General features: G+C 38.7%; 1 long non-coding RNA gene across 1 annotated transcript; it reads right to left on the bottom strand.

The window, feature by feature from the left end:
* Window positions 1–1,220: 1,220 nt before the first annotated feature.
* On the bottom strand, window positions 1,221–8,633 carry LOC116664844. The gene is made up of 3 exons (XR_004321324.1): window positions 8,503–8,633; window positions 7,138–7,139; window positions 1,221–1,234 (listed from the first exon to the last, which is right to left on the bottom strand). It is a non-coding gene; the product is annotated as an uncharacterized LOC116664844 (long non-coding RNA).
* Window positions 8,634–9,261: the final 628 nt, after the last annotated feature.

Below are 9,261 nucleotides of genomic sequence, written 5' to 3'. Positions count from 1 at the left end.
TATCCACCACTAGCAGTGTTGCCTTAAGGACATTTTTTTAACCTCTCTGTGCCTCAGGTGCCTCCTTTATAAAATAGGGTTAATAAAAATGTTTTCCCCAACAGGAAACGTACTAAATGAGTTTACACGTGAAAAGTGCTTCCAACCACTGCTTATAAGAACTCCAAACTCCTAACTGTACTTGTATTCTTCAAAAAAAGAAATAAGGAAATGATCTAATGCTTAAGAGATTCTTAAGTTTCACCATGTAACTAACCCATTACCCAGGTAGGAGAGCCTGTTGAAAAGTTAGGGTGCCTGCAGCTGGAAAACAATGTTGAGGTTTTTTGATTGTATATGAGATTTTTTGGTTGTATATGCTGTGATCCAGTGGCTCTCACCTTGGGGTGACTTTGCTTCTCCTCCCCACCCTCAAAGGGATATTTGGTTATCTAGTGGGTAGAAGCCAAGGATGCTACTAAACACCCTGCAATGGGCGGGACAATCCCCCACAACAAAGTATTAAACAGCCCAAAAGTCAATACCGCCAAGGTTGAGAAGCTGCTCTAATCTAGGACCAGCATATAATGTTTCTTCCAGAGGCCAAAGAACAGTTAGTACTGGGCTCCAAAGGCTAAACTTAAGAGTTAAAGGCATTTTTTACTATTACACCTGTCACATCAAAAATCATTCAAATGCATCATTTTAGATTAGGAAGCTACCCAAATCCTGTATTTACTTTCACAGACATAAAGAAACTAGAAAGATAAATCATGGTGTTTTGATTAACAAAAAGACATAATCATTCATCAATGTCCTAAGATTACACACATTAATTTAAGTATCGCGTCCATGGTGACTAATTGTCTTAAAGGCTTGTGGATATTAAGTGTTAATGTTCTATAATAGAAACAAGTCAACCTTCAAATCCCAAATGTCCCCCAAAGGCTTGCTTTACAGACAACCTTCAAGGATGCCTGTACGGTTATTAACTACTGAGTCTGATCTTTATTCTCAAATATTTTTAAGTATCCAAATTAAAAAAAAAAACTAGTTTCTTCTTAATGGTTTTATTGTTTAGAATTTCTTCTTATTCTTTCCTGCATCAATAGCCCTCTCCTCTCTCCTATAGGCCTAGAATGTCTTTCATAAGCAGCTTCTAACTAGGAATGTTAGTTAGTGCCTCCAGGAGGCACACAGGAATTTAATTGATTGGAACTGGCCGAGAAAATACTGCTCTGAAAAAATAGTTAGGCTATAAAATGAAAAAGAGAAAAACAGAATTTAACAGATAGACTTTGAGGTACACGATATTATGCATCTACATGTGTAGTGCCCATTCTCAGCATTCCTTTCTCAGAATGAACACTTGGATGACTCTGAGTGAAGAAACCAAATAAGCAGTGAAGCTGAGTGAGGGTAAAGAAGTCATGGGATACGAAGTGGAGGAAAGTCACAAATACTGTGACCACAACACCGGTCACAGTAATGAGGATTTAGTGTCTTCACACATTCTGTTCCTTGATGTGTCCTGTGTGTATTGGTATTTTTGACTTGTTTTCTTCTTCCATTTCCTCGCCCCTCTGTTCTATGTAGAGTGTGTTCATGGTGGCACAGTTTTCACACTCGTCCACGAGTTACAGAATACCCAGGGAGGGTGTTCACATGCTAGACGAGGAATAGGGTCGATACAGGAATTCTGGTCTTAGAGATGGGTAAGTCTTTGACACCAACAGAGACTCAGCTGATGCACTCGAGTTGTGCATTGTGGTAGACAAGAGCTTTATACAGGGGAGGAGTTGTTAAGGTGGGAAGAAGGAAATATGTTTATTTGGGGTAGCCAATGAAATTGTAAGCAACATCTGTCATGATTTCTTTTTTTCCCCCTGCATCTGAATCTTCCCTCTCTGTTTGGAATGTCCTCCCTCATCAGAATCTAGAATGTTCTCAGCATCCTTTGCAGCGGGAACACGGGCTTGTGACCAAGATCTGTCACTCAGATGTTTTCATGCCAGAATTTGGCACAAGGACTAGTGATGCAAAGGAGGAACCACCCAGAATCAAATGTGATGAGGCTGGTACTAGAGGCATTGGTGAGTCCAGTTTCCAGAATCAGCAGCAATTAGGTATCTGCAGCACACACTACACTGTCCGGACCCAGGAAAGACTGTGGGGTGGTGTCCTCACAGAACCAGTTCTGCAGAATCATTTTTACTGTTTTGCATAACACTGGTCAACTTGAGGCCTGATTTTCAGAGATTATGTGAGCTATTTATTTCCCCTTAATAAATGTGTTTTCTGCTTTAATTAGTCCAAAGTTTGCATCTATTCCTTGCAGCTATGAATACGAGATGACAATGATATGTGGAAACTTGGTAAATACGGGAGTGATACAATGAGCGGGTTTTTTTTTTCTTTTACCTACTTTTCTGTTTAAATACCATAAGAGAAGAAAGAAAAAAATAGGTTTCCTTTTTTGTTTGTTCATCCAATTTTTCTTTATAAAGCTTAGGGCCCAGGCTTATAACCACAGGAAGGAGACCCTCAAAGAATGCCACAAGGATTAACCCTTGGAATTTCAAGGCACCGCTCTCAGCTCACTGTCCTGCTATGACTTGAATGCACCAACATGATAGCTTTGCCCTATAAAAGGATGACTCACCACAGACAATCAGGAAAAGTACTTCAAGCTATCTGTCAGCAATTGCTTCTCTGGACAGTTTTCGACACCAACCTTCTGTCCCTGCCAGAGTCAATTTTCCTAGCTTAAGCATTTAGAGCTAATTGGAAAGATATATTTGGTTTGCTTTTCTGTATACCTTCACTATCTGGAAAAATCTTTAGCATTTCCTGCCGTCAATCCCTTCAGTCTTTTTGTCCCACCCACCTGAAATCCAGAGGGCAGTCTCTGAGATTTGGAGAGGCATGCCTTTCCTAAAATCATGAAAACATCCTTGGCTAGTTCTTTCCAGCCCTAAAGGCCTTGTGATTTTTTTCCTACAGGCATACCTCATTTTATTAAGCTTATCAGAGATTGCATTTTTCACAAATTCAAGTTTTGTGGCAACCCTGTGTCAAGCAAATCTATCAGCAACATTTTTCCAACATCATTTGCTCACTTCATGTCTCTGCGTTTTGGTAACACCTATTTCAAACTTTTTCATTATTATATCTGTTATGGTGATCTGTGATCAGTGACCTTTGATGTTATCACTGCAAAAAGATTATGACTCAAAAAACAAAAAAGAAAATGAATATATGTATGTATATGCATGACTGGGACATTGTGCTGTACACCAGAAATTGATACATTGTAATTGATTGTACTTCAATAAAAATTATTTTTAATTTTTAAAAAAAGATTATGACTCACTGAAAGCTCAGATGATAGCATTTTTTAGCAATAAAGTATCTTTTAATTAAAGTATGTAATTTTTAGACATAATGCTATTAATAGCCTACAATATGGTATGAACTTAACTTTTATATCCACTGGAAAACCAAAAAATTCATGTGACTGGCTTTATTTCAATGTTCACTTTATTACGGAGGTCTGGACTAACGGAGGTCTGGACTAAACCCTCAACATCCCCAAGATATGCCTCTATTCGTTTTTAAAAATGGTTTATTTTTTGTCTCTTCTCAACAGAGCAGGGATCTTGCTTGTTCAGTGATATGTTTCTAGGGCCGTACAGTGCCTTGTACACAGAAAGTATGCAAACATTCAAACTGTAAGCTGTTAGGGTGCATGTGACTATAAAGAGGTGATATGAGGGAGCTTTGTGGTGATGGAACAGTTCTGTATCTTGACTGTGGTGGTTACACAACTGTGCACATGTGATAAAAACAGCACAGACCTATATATACCTACACACAGATGAGTGCGTATAAAACCGGTGAAATCTGAATAAGATCTGTGTATTGTACCAACAGTCGTTTCCTGGCTTTGATGTTGTACTATAATTACACAAGATGTTAGGGAAAACCAGGTGAAGGGTACACAGAAATTCTCTGTACATTTTTTTACAACTTCCTGTGAATCTACTGTGGAGACGGCTGGCACTCTCTGGAGTCACAACTGCCCCACCCCAGGGCTCTCTGTGTGCCTGGAGCCACTGACACCTTAACCCCTGCTCCCCACTGCAGGACCCTGTGCATACCTGCATTTCTGCAAGATATAAAACATCTTCTCTTGATGTGTGTTTACCCTAACAAAATGCATTGCCCCGTCCACAATACCCTAGGCAGACAGGCCTCACACCCTGCCCCTATCACAGTCCTATTGTTCAGAGAAGTCCCTGATGGATCTTACAATCAATCAGGGACCTGTGCACAAACTGATCATACAGTCCCCTACTCCCTGTGTGCACAGATCCCTCCTCCCAGTAAAAGACCCTGCACGCCCATCCCTGACGCTCATGCAGGCTCCTCTTGCCTGTGTGGCCCGCCGTTGCCTAGGGCAGCACACATATTAAACTTTCCTAAACTCTTCTTGGTCTCTGGTAATTCTTTACGAACCCGTGTGTCATTGTCACTGTGCTGTGTGCCCACAACATCTATAATTATTTCAAAAAAAATTTTTTTAATAGTTGAAAGATTTAATTAACTAATTAAGCACAATTTGCAGCTACGTTTTTAAAAATACAGTTTTTAAAAGGAAGAAAATAATTAATCTTAAGAGTAGCTTTCATTGGATCTCGTAATGATGGGAGATTTATCTATTTTTATCACCACACAACATAGTGAACCACATGGGCAGTTAGGGAAGCTACTCTGGGATTTTCGAATACCGATAGTCTCTTTAGACAGCCTTTTAATCTTTTTTTTTTTAATAACGTCTTTTTCCTTCTTTTTCTTTTTTCCCAGTATTTTAGCTTTGTGTTCTTTTGGGGGGGGCAGTCATTAGGTTTATTTATTTACTTTTTTTCTTTTTTTAATGGAGGTACTGGGGATTGAATCCAGGATCTCGTGCATGCTAAGCACACATTCTACCACTGAGCTCTGCCCTCCTCGATAAGAAGAATTTTTAAATTGCTTTCCTGCCTTCTGCCACTGCAGTGGTCAACTTGTCTTGCTTGGCATTTGAAGTTCTTTGAAAGAACAGGTCTGACTTTGTGTTAGTACGCCTAAAGGAAATATTTTCTCCTTTCTGCCCCCCACCCTAAGACGTTCCTGTGGGCAGGTAACGGCATGGTGTTCCCAATGCCAGCGGAAAGCCCGTGCCCATGACTAATTCTTTCCATTCCTAGAAGGCAGTTCAGCTTTTTAAATTGTACTTATTTATTACTTATTTTAATGCAAAAGAATCTTCTTCCTTCTCCTGTATGCTCCCTTACCTGATAGCTCCTTGGTGATCATTTTGAAGAGACTGTTGCCACCTCCAGCTGTGCAAAATGTCTCTGATAGCACTTCAGTGAGAAAGCTGTGTCAGAACTTGATCCTTTAAAAAAAAACACACATTTTAACAAGACTAAAAAATGTTTAATAGCTTTCTAATTTCTTTTCACCCAGTTCTACAAGTTCCTTAAGCACAGGACCCCACGAGCTGTGTCTGTGTAACAGGAGTGCCTCCACAGCAAAGCCGCAGCTCCTCAGGCCTCCAGGGAAGCCCAGATGGGATGAAAGAGGCTTCTATGAACAACAATTCTTCTTTTTTACTCTCTTTTCCTGATTTTTAGACCTCCAGGCTGTTTCATCTGTCTCCTCATCACCTGTCTGAAAATGAATCTCCTTCTAAGTATGTTGTGAGTTGGAACCGTAGGGAGCTTTTACCTTGAAGAATTTCTGGAACACGGCAAATTTAGCTTAACAGGCATCAAAGATCAGAGGACAGACAGCCGATTCCTTGGGTGGGGGCGGGGACGGATGCAGTCTGAGAGGTACATGTGGCTGGAATAGGGGGCGGTCTTTGCAAATGTGTGAAACAGGAAGGTGTGCCCAAGGCTTAGAGACTCTGTGAGCCCAAAGGGGGCAAAAGTTTTCTTAATGAGTATCTGTTTCTGTTTTACTCCACTTGTGTTTCTCCCCTGCCTTATTTCTCGTCTCAGAATTTCGCAGTCCTGACATAACCCTTTTTCTCCACAGCACGAAAACTGAGGTCCAGAGAAGAAAAAGGACAGCATGGCACAAGGAATTTATGAGAGCACAGGCAGGAGTCCTCACGTGCTCCACCTCCCATCTGCTCTTTCCTACAAAACCCCCAGAGCTGAGTACACGGCTCCCTACTTACACAATTTGGAGGGACTGACATGCGGACCCACCACCCAGCACTCAGACATGTGGTATCCAGACCCGGGAGCAGCCTCCACTCACGATGTCAGATGCGGAAGCAGCATTCCTCTCCTGTCTACTTTTGCTGTCCCACTTTCTTCCTACCCTCCCATCAACTCCTTCTCCTCTTTGAAAGTCAAAATTGCATTTTATATATCAACCTAGTGTTTAGACAAATGATTCTAGTATATATATATGATTTTTGTTTTTAGATAGAATAAAAGGATTTCTCTAATTAGTCTTCCATAGAAAGGGTTGTATAAGCCTGAAGAAATATACTCTCTGCACATTAATGTAAATGATCAAAGTGAGATATTGGAAACCTAGATGCAATATTCTTACATATAAATTGAGGACAAATGATACTGCATATCAAGAAAAAGGATAAGAAAAGTTTTCTAAATAATCAAATAAACAAGGCTAACATGACACCAAAACTATGCAAATACAAATGAAGCCAGGTCAGTGGCCTTAGATATGTCATTTCCACCACACTTGGAAACAGTGAGTCTGTGGAGTTACAAGGTGGGATGCACTAAATTAAAATAGCATTGGAGGACTGTATTGTAAGAGAGGTAAATGCAAGATTTTTTTAAAAAAAGAAACAGCTACTCAGCTGCTTGGCAGATACCACCTTAATCAAGTAATGAGCATAAACATCATTAGTAAAAGGACACGTTTAAATCGTATGACATCAAATAGAATGGAGAACTCGGCACAATGATACTCTAGCCAAAATGCATAACCTGAAACTAATCACAAGGAAATCACAGAAAAATTCAAATTGAGAATATGTAAAATAACTTGCAGTCTTCAGAAGTTTCAAGGTCACAATGTGAAGGAAAGACTGAAGATCTTTTCTAGGCTGAAGACTAAAGAGACAATGACAACTAAATGCAACACATGTGACTCTAGACTAGATCCTGTAGCTCAAATGCCACTAATGGGATCATTAGCAAAATTTAAATGAGGTCTGAAAATCAGATGGTAGTGTTGTAGCAGTGTTAATTTTTCTGATTGCAGTGATTGTATGGTGCTTACTCAGGAGAATCTCTTTACTATTCAGGGGTGATTGGGGCATTATATTAGCAATTGCTCTCAAATGGTTCAGGGAAAAAACATTTTCTGTGCACTTGAAGCTCTTTTAGAATTTCCCATAATTTGGATTTGCTGATTTAATCTTTTGGTGCCATTTTATGTATTCCTTTGTCCTTTATATTTCTAATAAAATTGTAGTTGGTTTTTTTCCAGATTTTAAAGTATCCAATATCAAAAGAACCTGCTGTCTTCTAGGCAGAGGATTGAGTTATGATGGAGTCACTATTGCCTGGGCATACGTGAATTTTATCATCAGAAAGATTGGCCATGCAGCATTATTTACAATTGCCAAGATATGGAAGAAACCTGTGTACATCAACAGATATAAATATATATATACACACACACACTATACATACACACACACACACACACACAATGGGATGCTACTCAGCCACAAGAAAAGAATGAAATTTTGCCATTTGCAGCAACATGGATGGACTTGGAGGGCATTATGCTAAGAGAAATAAGTCAGAGAGAGAAAGAAAAATACTGTATGATATCACTTAATATGTGGAATCTAAAAAATACAACAAACTAGTGAATAAAACAAAAAAAGAAGCAGACTCAGATAAAGAGAACAAACTAATGGTTACCAGTGGGGAGAACAAAGAGGGAAGGGCCAAGGTAGGGGTAAGCTTATTACAGGAGTATATGAAATCATGTGTGTGAAACTTTTGGAAAACTATAAAGCACTATAGAATTTAAAGAACTTTCATTCAATTAAAAAAACAGAAAGATGAGCTTTACTCATCTTGTCATCTTTGTTGAGTTTTTCACATAGTAACATGGACAGTTGAATTTTAAATTAAATTTGGAAGCCTAATTATATTTAAAATTTCTTCAGAGATATGGCTCTGAAATTTAATTTTAAATAAAAATTTTAATTGAAATGAAGTTTTCTGTATATATAATCACATTTAAGTAGAAGTGTGGAGTATAAGTTGATTATAAATGAAGCAAGTATTCATAACAAGAAAAACTCACAAACTTTTATATTTCCTTGTAAAGCAACAACCAAGTATTTTATATGACCTGAAACTACAGGTAGATTTACACAGACAGAAAGAGATGCATTTCATTTTGTCATCAAGATGCATGCAAAAGCATTTCCAGCCATACATTCCAGGTAATTCCACTTAAAAGAGTAGGTACTAAACCTGATCAAGGAGGTGGAAAACTTATATGCAGAGAAGTATAAAATATTGATTAAGGAAATTAAAGATGATTTAAAGAAATGGAAAGATATCTCATGCTCTTGGATTGGAAGAATTAATATCATTAACATGGCCATACTACCCAAAGCAATCTACAGATTTAATGAGATCTCTATCAAATTACCCAGGACATTCTTCACAGAACTAGAACAAATAATCCTAAAATTTGTATGGAATCACAAAAGACCCCAAATACCCGAAAACAATCTTGAGAAAGAAAAATGGAGCTGGGGGGTCACACTCCCTGACTTTATACTGCAAAGCTACGGCAGTAATCAAAACAGCATGGTATCAGCACAAAAACAGACCTATGGATCAACAAAACAGAATAAAGAGCCCAGAAATAAACCCACACACCTACAGTCAATTAAACTTCGACAAAGGAGGCAAGACTACACAACGGAAAGAAGACAGCCTCTTCAGCAAGTGGTATTGGGAAAACTGGACAGCTGCATGTAAATCAATGAGGTTAGAACACTCCCTCACATCATACACAAAAATAAACTCAAAATGGCTTAGACTTAAACATAAGACATGACACTATAAACCTCCTAGAAGAAAACGTAGGCAAAACATTCTCCAACATACATCTTAGCAATGTTCCCCCAGGGCAGTCTACCCAGGCAATAGAAATAAAAGCAAAAATAAACGAACGGGGCCTAATCAAACTTATGAGCTTTTGCACAGCAAAGAAAAC

Source organism: Camelus ferus, chromosome 7, assembly GCF_009834535.1.
Source record: "Camelus ferus isolate YT-003-E chromosome 7, BCGSAC_Cfer_1.0, whole genome shotgun sequence".
In the NCBI taxonomy this organism is placed as follows: domain Eukaryota; kingdom Metazoa; phylum Chordata; class Mammalia; order Artiodactyla; family Camelidae; genus Camelus; species Camelus ferus.
The sequence above is the reverse complement of the archived record's forward strand: the minus strand, read 5'-3'. Positions and strand labels throughout refer to the sequence as shown.